Here is a 9,124-nt window from a genome sequence, read left to right as displayed (position 1 = left end):
CCAAAGTTCACATGTAGACCAGGAGGGAACAAAGGCTTGATTGTCTAGTTCCTCCCAAGGTGGGAGGGAATGGACTTAGCTAAGCCTGGCAAGACAGCTTACTCCATTGTATTAACCCCTTCATGCATTAATTAGACTTATGCATGTTGGTTATATAAAGAAAAATGTGTGCATTAGGGGAAAACACACATACCAATGACAGTGTACATGATTTTGGGGGGAAATAGCATTGCAAAAATATGTATATTAGGCAAAATTGCATCCCAAAATGCAATTTCGATTCATATAAACATGCTGCTAAATTTTCTTGAGGACTTGCTTTAAAAAAATAAATCACCAACTGATGTGGAAATGTGAATAACTGTGCTCAGGAGTAGAAGAATGAGGAAGGGTGGGAAACTGAAATTGACAGAATAGCCTATTCCTCCTTGGCTGTCTATCTGAGTGCACACAGGCTTGGGTTTAGCATTGAATTCAGCCTAAAAGAGAATGGCAGCTTGAAATTTGAGGGAACAGTTTTCCAAAGCCACTTGTGGGGCACAGGTGCATTGCTTTTTTCAAAACCTGCCATTGCTGTTGTGTTACGAGTCTTTGCTAGGTCCAGGGCCTGGCTGCAACGAGTCAATCAATCATTTTATTAGTATCCCGCCTTTCTCAAGGCAGCTTGCAGCATATTTTAAAAATTACATAACAAGCTTGCAGCACATTTTAAAAATTACATAACAAAAGAAGTCGTTAACAATAAGCACAACAACACAAAGTATACAATGGAATTTAACAATTTCCACATAAATCATAAGATACAACATAAAGATACAAAAAATAACAGCAGCACAGCAACAATCCTGGACCACAAAACCCCAACCCAAGATTCTGTTCAGCAGCCTCAGCTCTTGCAGCTAAGTCAGTCAGGGCCCCTGACTGCTAATATGTTGCAATGCAAATGTGATTAGCCAAAGCCCCAGAGGGCATATGCATTTCTCACAGACACCATTCTGGATCATGAGCGCTGCTTTCAAGATGGATTTTTCTACAGTTTGTTTTTGTGCATTCCTGTAGAGCAGGCTGGTGTTTTCGTAGTGGGATGAGAAATCTCACCAGGCTGCAATTGCGTAAAACAATGAAATGTCAGGAGCTATTAGGGCAAGAACTGGAACAAGGCAGGAGTTTATTAGAGGAGGAAGATCCCATAGCAGTAGTGGAGATTCACGGATCGCCCAAGATTGGTACCCAGGAAGATGCTCGACTCAGGACCTTGGCTGCGGATTCGAAAGAGCTCTTCAGACTCTCCAAAAGCACCTCCACAGCACAGTCAAAATAGGTCAAGTGGTGGCACAGACTAGATAGGACAGTCATACCTCGGCTCCCGAATGCCTTGGGAGTCGAACGTTTTGGCTCCTGAATGCCGCAAACGCGGAAATGAGTGTTCTGGTTTTTGAACGTTCTTTCGGAAGCCGAACGTCCGGCGGGGCTTCCGCAATTTCGGATTGGCTGCAGGAGCTTCCTGCAGCCAATCAGAAGCCATGCTTTGGAAGTCGAACGTTTTGGAAGTCGAACGGACTTCTGGAACGGTTTCTGTTTGACGTCTGAGGTACAACTGTGCAGTGCTTATGTATCAGCAGGAAGCTTTCTTTTCCAGAGTCCTCTTTGAAATAAAGAAGCCAGAGCGCAGACATACTCTGGATCTGGGCCTGTTGATGCTTGGAGCAGAGAGCCATCAATCGCCATCAGCCAAGAAGGTTATGTTTTGCCATGACCATTGGAGAGAGTAGGCCTCTGAACACCAGTTGCCAGGAATCACAAGAGGCAAGGTCTACTTATGGTCTTCCCATAGGTACCTAGGTGACTACCATGAAAATAGGATGCTGGAGTAGATGGGCCTTTGGCCTGATGGCATTCCATTTTACAGTCTATGGGCCCAATTCAGTTGCACAATGCAAACTTTTTAAATAAAATAAATAAAACACAACACCTGTATTTGTCCAGCTGCTGTTGTTGTTTAGTCATTTAGTCGTGTCCAACTCTTTGTGACCCCATGAACCAGAGCACGCCAGGCACTCCTGTCTTCCACTGCCTCCCGCAGTTTCGTCAAACTCAAGTTGGTAGCTTCGAGACCACTGTCCAACCATCTCGTCCTCTGTCGTTCCCTTCTCCTTGTGCCCTCCATCTTTCCCAACATCAGGGTCTTTCCCAGGGAGTCTTCTCTTCTCATGAGGTAGCCAAAGTATTGGAGCCTCAGCTTCAGGATTTGTCCTTCCAGTGAGCACTCAGGGCTGATCTCCTTCAGAATGGAGAGGTTTGATCTTCTTGCAGTCCATGGGACTCTCAAGAGTCTCCTCCAGCACCATAGTTCAAAAGCATCCATTATTCGGTGATCAGCCTTCTTTATGGTCCAGCTCTCACTTCCATACATCCCTACTGGGAAAACCATAGCTTTAACTATATGAACCTTTGTTGGCAAGGTGATGTCTCTGCTTTTGCTGCTAGCAAAAAATTTAAAAAATGCTAGCATTTCCACAGCCTTGATATTTTTTGTTAAGAACCTCATTCCTAGCAGCCATCCCCCCCCCCAACCCAAAGCAATCTTGCTGTCAGTTCTGCACGATATTCCATGATCCAAGCTTTAATTGGTTATGCATTGTTCCCAGAAGGTGAGATGAGATTGCACAGAGCCATACATTAGTCAGAATAATTATTCTACACTTGGCCCACTCAAAGTTTCCTTCCTAGTTAGTCAAACAAAATGGAGCGATCTTGATTAACTAATCTTCCCACATCAGCGTTTTAGGGTGTGTCTTTTCTTCTTCTTCTTCTTCTTTCCACTGAGTACTTCACAGATTCTTCTTTTAAAGAAAATCACTACAATTAAAAAAGCAATTAAAAAGGATTATCAGAATCAAAGTTGATCTTTAATTGCTATGCATATCTAGATCTTTCTTCCACGATACGCCAGATAAAATGCTCTTAAAAACTGCTTTCTTAATAGCTTTAATTATGGAGAACATAAGAAATGTCATCCTTTTGAGGTGCATCCCAATTCCAGTTGAGCCCATTTAGGGGCTGTCATCGAAAAAGTTTGTTTCACTCTATCTTTTCAGGCTGCGGCTGAGCAAGCAGTTTTATTATCCTTTCCGAGCGCTGGAAATGGGACATCTTAGGATCATTCTGATTAGCTTGGATAAACCTGAAAGAATGCCTGAGCTAGAAAAAGATTACTGCTTTAAAAGGGATATTCTAAAGTAGTAAATTGTGGGAGGCCTTTGCAGGATAACGGCTGCTGATATTGCTTCACAGGAAGAACACCGGCCATATTTCCAGAGTCTTTCTAGGAATCAAATTAGTGTGACCTGTCCTGTAAACACCAGCCAGTGTCTCGACTCTTCTCTGCTTATCAACACAGAGAATGGGCGGGGAAGGGCTATAGATCAATGTTTGAAGATCTGCCTTGTGTGCAGAAGTTCTCAGGTCTCCTTCTCAAGATCTCTATATAGGGCTGGGAAGGACTCCTGTTGGAAAACCTAGAGTTCTGCTGGCAGACACTGTTGACAAACCTTTTCAGACACAGGACCCACTTGTGCATCTGGGGACCCGTTTCCTCGTTTTCTTTTTTAACATACCGTATTTTTTGCTCTGTAGGATGCACCAGACAATAAGACGCACCTAGTTTTGGGGGGAGGAAAACAAGAAAAAAAATATTTTGAATCCCAGAAGCCAGAACAGAAAGACAGATCTGGCTTCTGGGATAACCGCGCCAAGCCTCTTCAGGGCAGCGGGATGAAGGCTCCCCCTGCCTGGAAGAGGCTGCGCACGGCTGAGGCAGAAGCCAGGACAGGTACGTCGCTGAAGTGGCGATGCGCAGTTCTCCCTCTCTGCGCAGCGCCTCTCCTGCAAAGGAAAGGCGCTGCGCAGAGAGGGAGAACTGTGCAGTGCCCCTTCAAGTGAAGCTGGAGAAGGAACAGAAGGAGACCCTTCTGTTCCTCCTCCGGCTTCCAAGACAGGCGCATCGCTAAAAGGGTGCTGCGCAGTTCTCCCTCTCTGCACAGCACCTCTCCTGCGAAGGGTGAAGGGTTCTCCGTTCCTCCTCCCGCGTCGGTGAAGGGTTGCTGCACAGTTCTACCTCTCTGCGCAGCGCCATTCACTCCATAAGACGCACTCACATTTCCCCTTGCTTTAAAGGAGGAAAAAAGTGCGTTTTATGGAGCGAAAAATACTGTATATTTGAATCATAGTAGTGGTGTTGGTGACTCACCTTAGACCAGACCCACAGCACAGCTGTGTGGTTCTAACTGTGTAGACAATACTGTTCTAGACTGTTTAGATGGTACTGTTCTAGACAAAGCAACAGCCAGAGGACGAGCTAGCCGCTCAGGCACCCGGAGTGGCACACATGCCGTGCACCGGGGGGGGCGAGCCGCCCAAGGGGGCGGGGCAATCGGCGCCCATTGGGGGCCATTGGTGGGCCATTGGCACCCAGGGGAGCCAGCATGGTATAGTGGTTAAGAGTGGTGGACTCGTAATCTGGTGAACCCAGTTCGCTTCCCCGCTCCTCCACATGCAGCTGCTTGGTGACCTTGGGCTAGTCACACTTCTCTGAAGTCTTTCAGCCTCACTCACCTCACAGAGTGTTTGTTGTGGGGGAGGAAGGGAAAGGAGAATGTTAGCCGCTTTGAGACTCCTTAGGGTAGTGATAAAGCGGGATATCAAATCCAAACTCCTCCTCCTCCTCCTCTTCTTCTTCTTCTTCAGGGTGCAATTGGCGCGGCGATCTGCCCAGAGGGGATTTTGTCACCCCTCAGGGATGACACCCAGGGTGAGGGGTCCCCCCTGCCCCCCTTCCTACGCCCCTGCCAATATCCCCTTTCCGTATATAAGGCACTTTCCTACTTTCCTGTGCCAGTGGCAATCCAATCTGCACATTTAGAGTGTTGGGCCATCCCAAAAACCTGCCCTCCAATTTCTGCAAAGTTCTCTTTCTCTGTGAAAGAGGCTTCAATTCTTATTTTTTTTCTGCCATCTCTTCAGGGCATTTGAGAATTTCTTCCAAGTTTCTTTAAAATTTTGGCAGATGTGGGTTTTGTGTTTACCTACAATGTGGCCAAAGGTAGGACGTGCAGTATCTCTTCCCTGTCTCTCCAGAACCCTGCAACACAAGAACGTAATAAGAAGAGACTCCTGGATCAGGCTAATGGTCTATCCAGTCCTCCATCTTGTTCTCATAGTAGCCAACCAGATGCATCCCTGGCTGGTTTTGAAAAAAAGCCCCACAAGAGGGGTTTCCTTGTGATGTCTTCCCCTGGGCTTTCTTTGAAGCCAGGGCACCCAGGAAGGCTGCAGAGTGAAGGTGTCTGGTGAGATGAATCACAGAACAAAACAAAGGACACCTGTAAACACCCCCTGGCTTCCTCAATCCAATTACATTATCATCATCATTATTAGGTTTTGATTTGATTTCTTATATTTCTGCGCCACTTTTCATTCACACAAATCACAAAGTGGCTTACAAACAATAAACAACAGTCACATGGTAGAACATCACAAATACAACACAAGTCACGTGGAATAATTCACAAATCATCAGGAAAACAATTACAAAGCATCAGGAAAACAATTACAATCTATTAAACACTGATTAACAAAACAACTAAAAATAAAGTAAGTTGAACAGCACAATGACAACAAAAGTTATATTATAGGATTCACAAAGTACCACAGCATTATATACTTATTTATAGCCAATATTTTCCCCCTGACAGGGGCTCAGATCAAATAGGAACAACTAAAAACATAGAGGATACAATCATTAAAAACAATTAAACATTTGTAGAATTTAAAACTATACCTAAATATAAAAGATCTATTAAAAACATACAGATAATTACAATGGAACCACCAGCCCTTTCATTGAAGGTAGCCAGTTCCCTAAAGCCTGTTGGAACAAGAAAGGGGACCTCAAGCAGAGAGCCAGTCTAGCTTTTCCATGGACTGAGTTCCAAGGTCTGGGAGCAGCCACCAAGAAGGCCCTGTCCTGCATCCCCAACAAGCATGCTTTTGAGGGTGGTTGGGCCAAGAGAAGGGTCTCCCTCAAATTTCTCAGAACCCGGGCAGGTTCGTATGAGGGAATACAGCTTTTCCGATAGCTTGGACCAAACTTCTCCCCTCCTCCACACCCAGTAAGCAGCAGTGATCCACTGGCCAAGATGTTAGCCTGGTGCTTCTGCCCCTAAGGACTCAAAGCAGGTAATCAGCTTTTGTGCTATTCAGTCAAAATAGTTGTTTTATTATTATTACATGAGAATCAACATTATGGGGTGAGCTTAACAGAGGAAGTCTGAGCACGATCATTCCCCCAGAGTGGCCTGTTGATTTGGTTTCTTGGTGGCTGTTACATTTGCATGGTTATGCCTCTATGAGCCTCCTCTGCATGACTGGAAAGAATGATTTTTTAAAAAGAAAAAAACCCAAGAATTTCCCAATACCCGGACTTCCCCTTACTAGATACGAATCAGATTAGGATAATCCTCTACTATTACATACAGTGACAGGTACCTGAGAGTTGGCATCACCAGGTAAAGGTAAACTGATGTCAGCAGCGGCGATGGGAGATGGGAGCATCTGACAGGCGATTATCAGTAAGTAATGCTGCTAATAAGCATAAGAATGTAAGGAGGGTCCTGCTGAATCGAGACAAAGGCCGATCTCATCCAGCAACTTGTTCTCAAAGTGCATGCCATGCTCTAGTTATCTCCCGCTTGGACTACTGCAATGCGCTCTACGTGGGGCTACCTTTGAAGGTGACTCGGAAACTGCAATTAATCCAGAATGCGGCAGCCAGACTGGTGACTAGAAGCGGCCGCCGAGACCATATAACACTGGTCCTGAAAGATCTTCATTGGCTCCCAGTACGTTTCCGAGCACAATTCAAAGTATTGGTGCTGACATTTAAAGCCCTAAACAGCCTCAGCCCAGTATACCTGAAGGAACGTCTCCACCCCCAACGTTCTGCCCGGACACTGAGGTCCAGCGCCAAGGGCCTTCTGGTGGTTCCCTCACTGCGAGAAGTGAGGTTACAGGGAACCAGGTAGAGGGCCTTCTCGGTGGTGGCACCTGCCCTGTGGAACGCCCTCCCAGCAGATGTCAAGGCAATAAGCAACTATTTTACTTTTAAAAGACAACTGAAGGCGGACCTGTTTAGGGAAGTTTTAAATGTTTGATGCTGTATTGTTTTTAATATTTGGTTGGAAGCCGCCCAGTGTAGCTTGGGAAACCCAGCCAGATGGGCAGGGTATAAATAATAAATTATTATTATTATTATTACTACTATTACTACTACTACTACTTCTACTACTACAGTGCCCAGTAAGAAAGAATCATAGAATGGTAGAGCTGGAAGGGACCCGAGGGCCATCGAGCCCAACCCCACAGGAAGAAGGACCTGAGTGAAAGAACACTCTCCTTATGATTCCCAGCAAGTGATATTCAGAGGAATGCTGTACCCGACAGCAAGGCTATCAATGGCCACTAGCCAAGATGTGGCAGAGTATTGTAGAGTTGGGAAAGGGCAACCCAAATGATCTGGGGGGAGGGGGGGAGCAACTGAGGAAAGGTTACACACAGCATTTGGATCTTTGTAGCTTAGGCAGTGAGAGATTTTCCTTTCTTGGGCTCCATAATCACTGCAGATGGTGACAGCAGCCACAAAATTAAAAACACCAGCTTCTTGGGAGAAATGCAATGACAAACCTAGACAGCATCTTAAAAAGCAGAGACATCACCTTGCCAACAAAGGTCCGTATAGTTAAAGCTATGGTTTTCCCAGTAGTGATGTATGGAAGTGAGAGCTGGACCATAAAGAAGGCTGATCGCCTTCTGGATGCTTTTGAATTCTGGTGCTGGAGGAGACTCTTGAGAGACCCACGGACTGCAAGAAGATCAAACCTATCCATTCTGAAGGGAATCGGCCCTGAGTGCTCACTGGAAGGACAGATCCTGAAGCTGAGGCTCCAATACGTTGGCCACCTCATGAGAAGAGAAGACCCCCTGGAAAAGACCCTGATGTTGGGAAAGATGGAGGGCACAAGGAGAAGGGGATGATGGAGGACGAGATGGTTGGACAGTGTTCTCGAAGCTACCAGCATGAGTTTGACCAAACTGGGGGAGGCAGTGGAAGACAGAAGTGCCTGGCATGCTCTGGTCCATGGGGTCAAGAAGAGTCGGACACGACTAAACGACTAAACAACAACACAAGCTTAGACAAAAGTTTGTAATGATGCATGCTGCAAAGGAAAGGACTAGGGAGTTTTCCCCCCTCTCTTTAAGAACACTGGAACTTGGGGACAGCCAATGAAGATTCAGAACATAAAAAGGGAATGACTTCTTCATAAAGTGGAAAGCTAAGCTATGGCATTTACTCTCACAAGACTTAGTGATTGCCACCAATCTGGATGGCTACGAAAGAGGATGAGACAAATTCAGGGAGGAGAGAGCTATCAGTCATGACTAACCATGATCAGTACCGGATTTACATATAAGCTAAACAAGCTATAGCTTAGGGCCCCACTCTCTTGGGGGCCCCAAAAAAAATTAAAGGGGGGAAAAACAGATGTACATTTCCAGAATATAAGATAAAAAACAAATAAAATAAAACCCGTGTTTGCTTGCATTATTAAGTTTGTTATGAATAAAAATCATTTTAAGTTAGAGCTTAATCATTATTTCACTATTAATGTACTTCTTTTTAATTGTATTGCACTATTAATATACTTCTTAATTGTGTTTCAGTTCAACAATTACTTTGATAAAATACATATTTTTGTTATGTGCAAATGGCTTTAGCTACTTATTAGGTCCATAAATTACCATACAGCATATATTCAACACAAAAAACAGCTGCAATTTGTTGTTGACAAAGGACAGCTGGACATATAAAGGGCCCCCATTGCCTTCAGTAGCTTAGGGCCTCATCAAAACTAAATCCAGCCCTGACCATGATAGCTGTGTTCTCTCTCTAACGTCAGGGACAGCCTGTCTCTGAATATCAGCTGCTTTTGCACTCATGGCCAGTTTTGTGGCTTCCCAGAGACATCTGGTTGGACATTGTGAGAACAGGAAGTTTTTGGTTTTTTTT

At 45.0% G+C, this 9,124-nt stretch overlaps 1 long non-coding RNA gene across 1 annotated transcript; it reads right to left on the bottom strand.

The window, feature by feature from the left end:
• Positions 1-2,607: 2,607 nt before the first annotated feature.
• Positions 2,608-3,662, bottom strand: LOC308486892. Its single transcript, XR_013991368.1, has 2 exons — positions 3,618-3,662; positions 2,608-2,859 (listed from the first exon to the last, which is right to left on the bottom strand). It is a non-coding gene; the product is annotated as an uncharacterized lncRNA (long non-coding RNA).
• Positions 3,663-9,124: the final 5,462 nt, after the last annotated feature.

Source organism: Podarcis pityusensis (genome assembly GCF_964106645.2).
Source record: "Podarcis pityusensis genome assembly, chromosome: 10".
In the NCBI taxonomy this organism is placed as follows: Eukaryota; Metazoa; Chordata; class Lepidosauria; order Squamata; family Lacertidae; genus Podarcis; species Podarcis pityusensis.
The sequence above is the reverse complement of the archived record's forward strand: the minus strand, read 5'-3'. Positions and strand labels throughout refer to the sequence as shown.